Raw genomic sequence first — 10288 nt, 5'->3', positions numbered from 1 at the left:
CTTGATTAAATTTAAAATGCATTTCTTGTTTCTGTACAGGCTCAAATCTAAAGACATTATGTTAGGGAAGCAGACAGCCATCTCTGAATACAGTCTCCAGCTGTTAGGTTTGAACTTATCCTTATTTTCTTCTGGTTTCTTTCTTGACAGAATGAGAGATTTTTTTTTACCAAGAAGGAACCTGAAAATTGGGCTATAAATTACCATTTTGGAAGCTTCCATTTCAGAAACAAAAAAAGATTAACCAATCAGAGAAAACATCTGTTGACCTGGAGAGAGGTCACTAAACTTTTTGAAGCCTGCTTCTAATTCAAATAGGTGGATGAGTGTGCAGCGGACAGAGCATTTACAATCTTTTCTTGAAATCACCTATGCTATTGAAATCCTGATGTAAAAGGCTTGAGGGCTTCTGTCCTTGGCTCTCCATTTACAGTAAATGGAGGTGCTGTTCTTTTTTCTTTAAAGAAAAGCATCATTAAACTGTTCTAACATCTTGAAGACCTTACTGCAATTCTTTCATGCACTGAATTAATGGCAAATGAACCTGGGCAATTATCAAGAAAAAAAGTTGGGATCATGCAGTGTAAGAGGCACTTTATTTCTTTGACAAGCATAGTTTATTTTTAATTTTTCCTTTTGCTTTACAGTACATTAATAAATGCTCTGGAGTGTATTTAGTAAAAGTAATGAAATCTCAGTAATACAAGGCTTGACTACAGGCTTCTGATGCTTGCTGACAAAGAAGCAGGGACCTCGGGGGAGATTTTGTTCACAGACACTTCCATGGAAATTAGCAGCCTGTACTTCAGTGATGTTCTTCCCAAAGGGGGATGCTGTTCAGCTTATATGAACTCTGAATTTGGGAACCCTTTTCAAGCTAGTTTACAGACTTCTTAGAAATTCAGCAGAGAAAGAGGCTGACTCATCCTCATCCCATCCTGAAAGAGGATGTCAGACTGCAGAGGCAGCAGAAACTGCTCCTATCCAACCTGATTACAGACAGGCTCAGAGCTCAAACACCAGCCTTTGAGCATTAGTGACAGTCAGTACCCATCAATCCCTGATTATAATGACAGCAGCAAAATCCCCACACCTTTCCTGCTGGGACCCCAGCACAGCAAACCTGCTGTTAGATGAGGGGAGAGCTCCAGGGCTACCCAGCCCCAGGAGCTGGGCTATCACTATTTGTGGTGATCTTCAGGACAGAAACCTCCGGGACTTCAGCAGGATTTCACAGGCTGTCACCTGGCACACCACAGCACACTCCTGCAGCAACTGCTGGCTGGACATGCCAAGTGTTTTCAAACCACTACAGCCCAAAACATTTTCTGTTTGCTACAACCTCCCCAGGGCAGGAGGAGGAGAGGGAGAGGACTGTCCCAAGCAGGGGAAACACGCACTGTGTTGGTAGCAGTTCTCAGAGGACATCAATGCAATATCACATCAATTTTTCTTCCTTCAGCAACAATCATAGGATGCATCAGGGTGGGATGAAGGAAGGAGGACTGCTGTAATAGAAGGAAAATGAAAAGGAGATGGAGAACAAGGGTGAGAACAATTCTGCAGGTGAATTTCTAGTCACAAGGGAGATAATTCACAGCCTTCTACTTAATGCAGACAGCAAGACTGAAGTAAAAATGGAAACTGAAGCTGGTTAGAGGCTGCAACGGGCACACCAGCCTCCCTATCTTCAAGCTGATGTGATTCCATTTCCCCCAGTGTGATGGAGTTGGACAAATCTCTGTGGGGGATGGATGCAGCTGCAGCTTAGCTGCCATCCCTTCAGCTGCACAACTCAGTGCATCACCTGCTTTCAGCTCCTTTCTGACCTGTTAGTTCTTGTGCTGAGTCAGACTCATATTTCAAGGTGGAAGGGCCTGGTTTAAAACCCTGCAGGTTATATTTTCTGATCTGTGGGAATATATTTAATTACAACCCTATCTACTGATGGCTGGTGTTGGTACAGCACCTGGCATGTTAAGGATGTCATCCATGAGTAGATATTACCATGTGCCAGCAGCAGTAGTAACAGCACAGTACAAAAATTCTGGTATGAGGTTCTGAAGAATTCAAAGGAAAAATGCAGCTGATGGCATAAATTTCTACTAAAATATCTTCTGCTAATCTCTCTGCAAGAAATGCAGAGGCTTTCTGACACTTTCCTTCATTCCCTGTTCACCAGTCTGTGAAGGCTACAGCACAGTCAAATATTTAACTGAGGAGTATCCATCCCCCATCTCCCTCACCAACAGATACAGCCTAATTTCCTGAACTGCATAAACATGATCCCTCACTAATGCAGTCAATATCAGTCACAACAGAAAGCAGCCACTCCAGACAAACCTGGGGCAAAGACTTTCCTATACTTCCAATTTTCCAGTGTAGCAAAGTGCCTCTGTTTGGAAAAATAAATAATAAAATAAAATAAAGAAGCCCTCTTAACTGCAGGATGGTTCAGAGCAATCACATTAGAAAATCATTTTCTATGTCTGGCAGCTGCCAGCTTTCTGCCAGGCAAAAAAATGGGAGATGCAGAATTACTTCCACAATGTCTGCTGTTACATTATTTCAGCCCAACATTTCTCATACCTGCAAGAAATCTCCTCTGCTCTTAATTTGTTTCACTGAGGCATGGACCTGCCTAATCCTTCTAGCAAGTGTTGTGGCATTGAACAGACTGCAGGCTGGGGAGGGTTTTGAAGCGAGGAGATGGCAGGGAGGAGAGGTACTTTGCCTTCAGATTTTGGAGAGAAAATGTGCATGTGAAACTGCAAATTTACATGACACTCTGTTGTGCAATACTCCCTATTTAATTCCAAATTTTAGCACAATTTACGACACATTTATAGGAGACAGAGTGTTTTTTCTTACTTTTGACTGTGAGGTAATTATGTTTAATGTCTAAAGGTGTTTATCGACCTTCATATAACTTCTAGCAATAAACTTATAACAAAAGAACCTGGGATAAAGATGAGTACAAAAAGTCAAATGCAGACTAAGGGACAACTTTTTTCTGGAAGGATATAACACCAGACTTACACAATCTCTGTGGGACCAAAGTATGCTCGTCTCCATAAATCCTGTTTGTGTCACTGTAGCAGCCCTAAGGAGACTTCTAAATGCTGATAAATAGTAGGCTTGCATTTCCCTCATGGGAAGAAAACCAACCAACCAAAGCTTCCAATTTCCTCTTCCCTAAACGCACCTCTCTCCAAAGTGCAGCTGTGGAGGAAGAAGTGGCACTTCAACAGATGCAAGGTTCTGAGACCCTCTGCACTAATTAAAATAGCCCTGAGGCACCATTATGTCTGCAGCCACTCATGCCAATAATGCTTCTCTCCTTCCCAAACAGCTCCACTCCCAGCACAGCCCTTTCTGTCACTTACACAGCATAAACAAGCTCCTCCAGCTTTTGCCTTCCTGTCCTTGGACCACAAACCATCTTTAACGTCTCGGATCATACTGTGCAGAGACATATTTAGGAGGATTAAATACTAAGCATAGTTTTCCACAACAAAGGACATCTAGGCATATCCAGAACCAGAGGCACCTGAAGCACTGTGCTGGAGAGATGCAGTGATGTTGGGTGACTTCCAAACCAAGCTGAGCACAGGTTACACACAGGTCCCTGACACTGAAATTCAACAGCAGTAAAACCACTCTGCCTGAACTGCAGCTTGAATCCTGTGTCCCATAACCCTGAGGGGCTTTGGAAAGAGAAGATGATGCTGTGATGGGCATTTCCAAGTCCCAGACACAGATAACCATGCTGCAGCAATCTTAACTGAGCCACTTGCTCATCAGAGCTTGGATTCTGGGGAGCTTCCATAAGACACCGCTCATGGTGACATGCAATTTGCTCTAAAGCCCTGTCCCAGGTCTCCACCTTGCTGGAAAAACAAGGAGCCCAGCATGGTACTGGTTGAATGATACTTGCTGGCTCTCATATTCAGTGAATTCTAGTGTCAGGGTGAGAAATTTGGTTGATTCCCACCGGATTAGTAATGTGTCCACTATCAATATGGTTTTAAACATTGATGTGACTTTCTGAATAACAATACATCAAATGTGTTTAGTTTTGTTTGGGGTTTGTTTTGTTTTGTTTTTAAATAGTGCTTAACCCAACCTCTATGTGGTTTTAAAAGCAAGCAAGTAACTGAATAAAATGCTGAGGCCTTCCCATCTGATTAAATTTCAATTCAGAAATGAAAGAGTGAAGGTTGTGTTTAGCCCATACAGTTAAGCTTAAAAGCTTTGCATAAAAGCAGGAGCACAGTATCACATCCCTGGTTTATACAGCACTAGATTGCCAAGGAACATTTTTATCATAGTGTGGTCTGTTACTGATATTTATTTGATAAAAAAACCTGTATGCCTTCATGATTTGAAGGAAACAGTGCTAGGAAGGGGTCCTACCCTCACCTACATCAACCATTTTCTTACATTTATATCTTGCAGGTGTTGGTCTCAGGTCCTACCTCAGACAGCAAAGAAAATCAGGTCTGAATAAATTCCCTGCAGTTCATAACTTAGGAATACATTATGTGTTCATAACTTAGTAATACATTACCCCCTGTAAAAGGATTCCTGAGTAACCTGATTGCTCTTGGCATCATTTGAGCAACAGGTCAAGGATTAAGCATTCCAGATCTCAGACTTTCTGCATTCTAATTCTGCCATTGATTTATTTTACATCACAATCTCATTTCTGTGCCTCAAAGACAAGATTTTCCTGACTAAATCCGATCTTCTAAAGCCTTCTGCTTTTTTCTCATTCCAGACTGCAACGTAGACATAAGCATATGTATAAATATATATATGTGTATGTGTCTGCAACAAGTGCATCACTCAAAGATAAGTTTTCATGGTAGACCTCTGGCCTTGCTATAGTGCTTGGTTCAGTGCAAAAAGTGGACTGTACTGTCTCTAGAAAAGGCCTGGATTTACAGAGTTTTAATGCCAGCCACTGAACTACACTGAGTGTAAAATTCCTATAAACTAAGATGTTGCAATAATAAACAGGGTGTCTTATACAACCGTGGTTTTTCTGCCTGGATTTCACAGATTTGTCTGGAGGGTCGTCTGACCATTTTTCCCTACACAAATGTGTGGATGCAGGTATCCATGAGCCCTTGAAACTCCTCAAATTCCAGAGTAAGGCCAGGTCCTTAAACATTTGAATGACCTCCAGTGGAGGTGATTAAACTTTCTGAAAGAAAATGTACCTTGCCATGCCAAGTAAAGAGACAATATGAATAGAAAGTTGACACCAAAGTCTAGGCTCCTTGGTTGCCATGATACCTGACTGATAATACTGTCATTTTCCCTCTTTAAATCTCAGGCTTGCTGCTCACCTTCATCAGCACCGGGATCATTTTCGTTTTCTTCATTTCACTTAGGAAACCGCTTCAGCATTTATCACATCTTTCACTGCACATGGATGTAGACCTTGAAAATCCTGCAGTACCCTGAGGATCAAAATGTGCTTTGAGCAATGCAGTGCAATTCAGCCTGAAAGGCAGGTAAAAATTATAGGCACCAGGAATATATGGAGCACTAGCATTTTGCATGTGAACTGGCATGCTCCTTCAATCAAAGAATGATCATTGATTACCATAATCTTACTGCCTACCCTGCAACAACCAAGGGTATAACACACTCTGCTTCAAAGAGCTAAACCACAGGAACTGTTTTATTGCACATAAAAAGTCTCAATCAGCACTGTGAATGAAATCTAAATTTTTAGGGGTTTTACCTCAGTTATATTTTTAAAAATTTTACATTTCAAAGTTAATTAAATGATAGTGAGAAACTGGCTGCTAGTATACAGTTTCTAAAGTCTTAATATAAAAATGTATGATGTTCAAGAAAAATGTTTTCAGAAAAATCAGTATCAAATGACAACATGGCAGAGAAGAAAGGAGGAAATGAGTGGGTATTTCCAAATGTGTGCAATTCCCTGGTGTACTGAAGACAGAGAAGCAAGAAAAATGTTTCACATCAAGAGCTGGAAAAGGGAAGATGCTTGTCACCAAGCAATGGGATGGTCAGGGGGACCCTCAATGACTGAATCACTGGGAAATTTAGAGTTTGGGAGACCATGTTTGCTCAGAAGAAACAGTGTCTGAGGCTTTTCCTACAGTGGGCATAGGTAATAACCAGCATGAGCCTTGGGCAGCAGAGAAAAGGTGGCAGCAAACAGAGCTGTAGGTCAGCTCAAACCACCTACAGTGCCTCCCCTGGGAGCCTGAGACTTGTCTGCAGCAGTCCCCAAAATGGTGATGGACAAGAATCCATGCTCAGTTGGCTGTTGGATAAATGGGAAGATGGAATAAAGCATTTTAGCTCACCTGTGAAGCCTTTTATGCACATGATTGCAGCTCCAAGTGCTCCTGCTCTGACAGCCTTGGCCCTGCATCACTCCTGCCCCACCCTCACATCATGTCAGACTGCACAGAAGCCCAGAGTCAGGAGCACACCAAGACCTCTGGAGAGCTGTAAGAGTGCCAGTGACAGCAGTGAACTCCAAGCCCAGAATCAGCGAGGAGCTCTCGGGAGCTCCTGCCAGACCTTCACCCCAGCACCTGCTCCCTCCTTGCCTCCCTCGGTGTGGGCAGGGCTGGCAGAGCTGAGCTGCCACCAGAGGAAATGGCACATGAGCTCCCTGTCTGGGCTCCAGCAGAGTGGTCATCTGAACAATGGGGGCCAGCTGAGCCGGGGAAAAATTCATCTGCTACACAGGTGAGAATGAAGGAATATGAGCTGGAACCAAAAATATCCTGCCTAACAGTCCATTCCAGAGCTCTTCTGTATCAGATGCACTAACCCCCTACTCATTTCCTCTGGTTGTTTTTTCCTTACCCAATCAGCACCTCATTAACCATCTCCCCACAGTGCCTGTATCTCAGCCATATTTAGCCCCTCATTACATGACACATAGCTTGGTAATCATCACTGCAGGGGGATCTGCAGATGTTGTGCAGAAAAACCCAGATCCTCCAGCCATCACCCTGAGCTCTCCTGGAGATTATCTCTTTGTTATAATTTTGTACATTTTCAAACAGCCACAGGCAACATAATCCATTTATTTGATAACAGAAGTGCAGCTACCTCTGCTGCAAGAGGAAGGAATCTATGGCTGGGGTTGCTGGAGCATCTTTTAATTTCTCAGAAATCATATTTCCCAATTTGACCTCATCTATTTATATCAGGTTCATGGTTCTTCCCTTAGTTACTACTAGAGCATCTAAAAACTGTCTTTCAGGAGCACAGAATTGAGCAGCTTGGCAGATTGAAGAGAGGGTTGATATGGACCTTGGAACAGAAGCCTGGGGAGGAAATAGGACAAGCTGTGGAGAATTTCTTTGGCTAAAGTGAGTCAAAAGTGTTCACCATTAAATTTAAAAAAAAAAAAAAAAACAAAATCACATTGTATTTCTCAAACTAAACATCTTGAAATCTGTGCCAGCTGTTTGCTTGGGGATTTGTTTATTTACCACCTCACATGTATGGCAATCTGAAAGTGAAGACTGCTTCATAGTCAGATCAGCAGGGAAACACCTCAGTTTCCCAGGAAAACCCAGGCAGATATATATATATATATATTTAGCATTGACACTCACTATGAGCTGTTTTCAGGGAGGGGTTCCCTGGAGAAAAGTCAGGCATAAAGCCATTTCTCTGTGTCATGTACACCTATACAGACAGTAAAACAGGGTATGACACAAAGATGGTTCTTTACTTCTAGATTGAATTTGAGGACTTTGCCTCCTGCACACACAACAAGAAACCAGCACACCTTCCCAGTCCAATTCTCCCCACCAAATTACTCAACTCTGGGCTCCCGAGGTTACAAACTTAGCCATGTCCAGAGGGGAATACAAGATCTGTCTTATTCTATTGCTCCTGTCTCTGTATAGCAACTGTTTTCTGAGACAATGAATCAATGTGAAAAGAAAGAACACAAACTGAAAAAAGATAAAATAATAGATATATAAGGAAGAAAGGAAAACAATGACAATAGTCAATGGATCATTATTGAAGCAACAGAAAATTACTATATGTTACAGCCACAGAGTTGTTACATTACACAATTGATCCTTGGCATTCTTAAATACACAATAAATCAAAATATGAGGCTATAGCCACCTGAAAAAAACATCATTAGGACAGATACTGGTATAAATACATGTGGTATGGCCAGTTCACACCAGGTAATTTGCTTTGCAATGATGAGCATCATTGGGTAAAAGAAAATCTTTGAGAATGCCAAACAGGGATTACCCAGTAGCAAACATTTCTGTCCTGCCCTCACAGACAGAGTAACTAACCTGAGAGTCAATTGCCATGACTCCAGCAACTCATGATTAATGTATGTGGTATGAAATATTCAGGAGAATATGGGTTAATAATGCCAGTACAAACCAGGAGAGACAGCCCTGCATTCATCATTTGCTAATGTTCAGCCTTGAGCCAGGCCAGAGTGGGAGACACAAGATAAATGACAAAGAGCCAGACAGGTTCATAGTTAAAAATATGATAACTTACCACAGTCTTCCACTGGTGCTGTTCTGGAAAGGAGGGAAGATGATTTATTGACATTATCTTGGTTTATTTTTGTTTAAAAGCTTGGCAATGGAGAGTGAATTGATACTGAAAAAGTCTGTGCAGGGTCCTGGTAGGAGACTTGACATATCCTTCTAAAATAGAGTTAGTAAACGTCCCTGTGCAGTCTTTCAAACAAAATGGAGAGCAAGGAGGGAAATGTTCTTTTTCTGAACAGTCTTTTACTGGTGCTGTCACCACTATAGGGTACATGCAAGCAGAGGGAAGGGAAAACCAGGGAAACAAGTTGGTGTGAGAGCCCTCCAAAGTTGAATCTTTCTTCAGTGTGCCAAGCAAGAGGTGCTGCAATCATGGATGGCGTCCTTGACTTTTTCAATCCCTGTCAATTGTTGAGGTGACATATGTGTCTCCCCAGCATCCAGAGGGAGTCCATATTGGACTGGCTATTGAAGGAAAATTAAAGGACAGGGTAATGAGCTTGGTATTAGGCAGAACTACCCACCAGCAGAAAGAGTTACAGTTCATTTTTGTTTCTCTTGGGGTGAACTTTTGGTTTTCTTTAAAGTAGTCCAACTAAGCTTTCAGACTCCAGACAACTTCAAACAATAACACAGGATGTGTGTTGTAGTTGATACGGCCACAATACACAGAGTGTCATCCTGCAAGTTCAGAAGGCTTCAGCCCACACAGAGCAACACCAGACCACTTCAGAAGGCTGCAAGCATCTACCCTTCTTGTTCAGCCCAACCTTTTATCCGCTCATGTTGATGCACTGTGCCTGTGTGCCCTCTGCTCCCTGTGGTGGTTGCTCAGTGCCCCTGGGCACTCCCTGGCTCGTTATCTTTGATGCTGCTCACCTGCTGCTCACAGCTGTGCCCATTGGGGATGGGGCTGGGTCAGCCCCGCTCCCAATCACCACACACTGTGTGCCTACAGCTGTAGAGAGCTTCTTGTAAAAGGGCTCAAGCAATAAACAATAAATATTCCTGAGTGAAATTGCTGAGAAATGGCTAAGTAACTTAGGCAGAGCATGAGGAGACGGCCTGAGGTGGAAAATCCTCCTTTGGCTCAGTACTTTCTTCTTGGTAAGTTATGTGCCAGTGCTGGTGCTGGGTGCAAGAACAGGCTAAGAAGGCAAGTCAGATTCAGGAGGCATCATTGGGAAAGAGGATGTAATACATTCTTTAAGACCAAGTGTGTGTTGATATGGAGTAACACAGAAACCCACTTTCTAAAGTTGAAGCCTTTTGGGTATTTTTGCAGTTATTATTTTTTTAGAAAAGAAAAAATATCTGAGTTAAGCCCCTTCAATTTATCTTGTTCTGTTCAAATACAGCAAAAGATTTACATAAATTCATTATTTTCTCTAGGAGTGTCATCTGGCTTTGCCTTTTATTAAGTATTAATACATTTGTCTAGGGGAAAAATTAAATTCCTTCCTTAGCAAATCCTCCGGAAGTAGAAATTTAAACTGGAGGAATTACAGTCAGTATTGTCTTCTGGGGAATCTCATCAGAGCAGATCCTTTTCCTGGTCTAGCTTTCATTACATAAAAGCTTTTCTGTACTTTTCATAGCCGCAGAAAGAAAGAGAGGTAGCAATACAGGGAGTGCAGGCACTGACCATGGAATGGAGCTCACAGCTAATCCTCTCTGCACTGAGAGGAGGGGAGGGAGATGCAGTTTTGGAGTCACTTGCTCTGTCATTTCAATTTGAGTGATAA

At 42.3% G+C, this 10288-nt stretch overlaps 1 long non-coding RNA gene across 1 annotated transcript; it reads right to left on the bottom strand.

Moving 5' to 3' along the window:
- Positions 1-475: 475 nt before the first annotated feature.
- LOC132076433 (uncharacterized) lies at positions 476-9255 on the bottom strand. The gene is made up of 3 exons (XR_009418913.1): positions 8548-9255; positions 5355-5468; positions 476-1508 (listed from the first exon to the last, which is right to left on the bottom strand). It is a non-coding gene; the product is annotated as an uncharacterized LOC132076433 (long non-coding RNA).
- Between the last annotated feature and the right edge of the window lie 1033 nt (positions 9256-10288).

Source organism: Ammospiza nelsoni, chromosome 8 (assembly GCF_027579445.1).
Source record: "Ammospiza nelsoni isolate bAmmNel1 chromosome 8, bAmmNel1.pri, whole genome shotgun sequence".
NCBI lineage: Eukaryota > Metazoa > Chordata > Aves > Passeriformes > Passerellidae > Ammospiza > Ammospiza nelsoni.
This window is presented reverse-complemented; position numbering and strand designations above follow the sequence as displayed.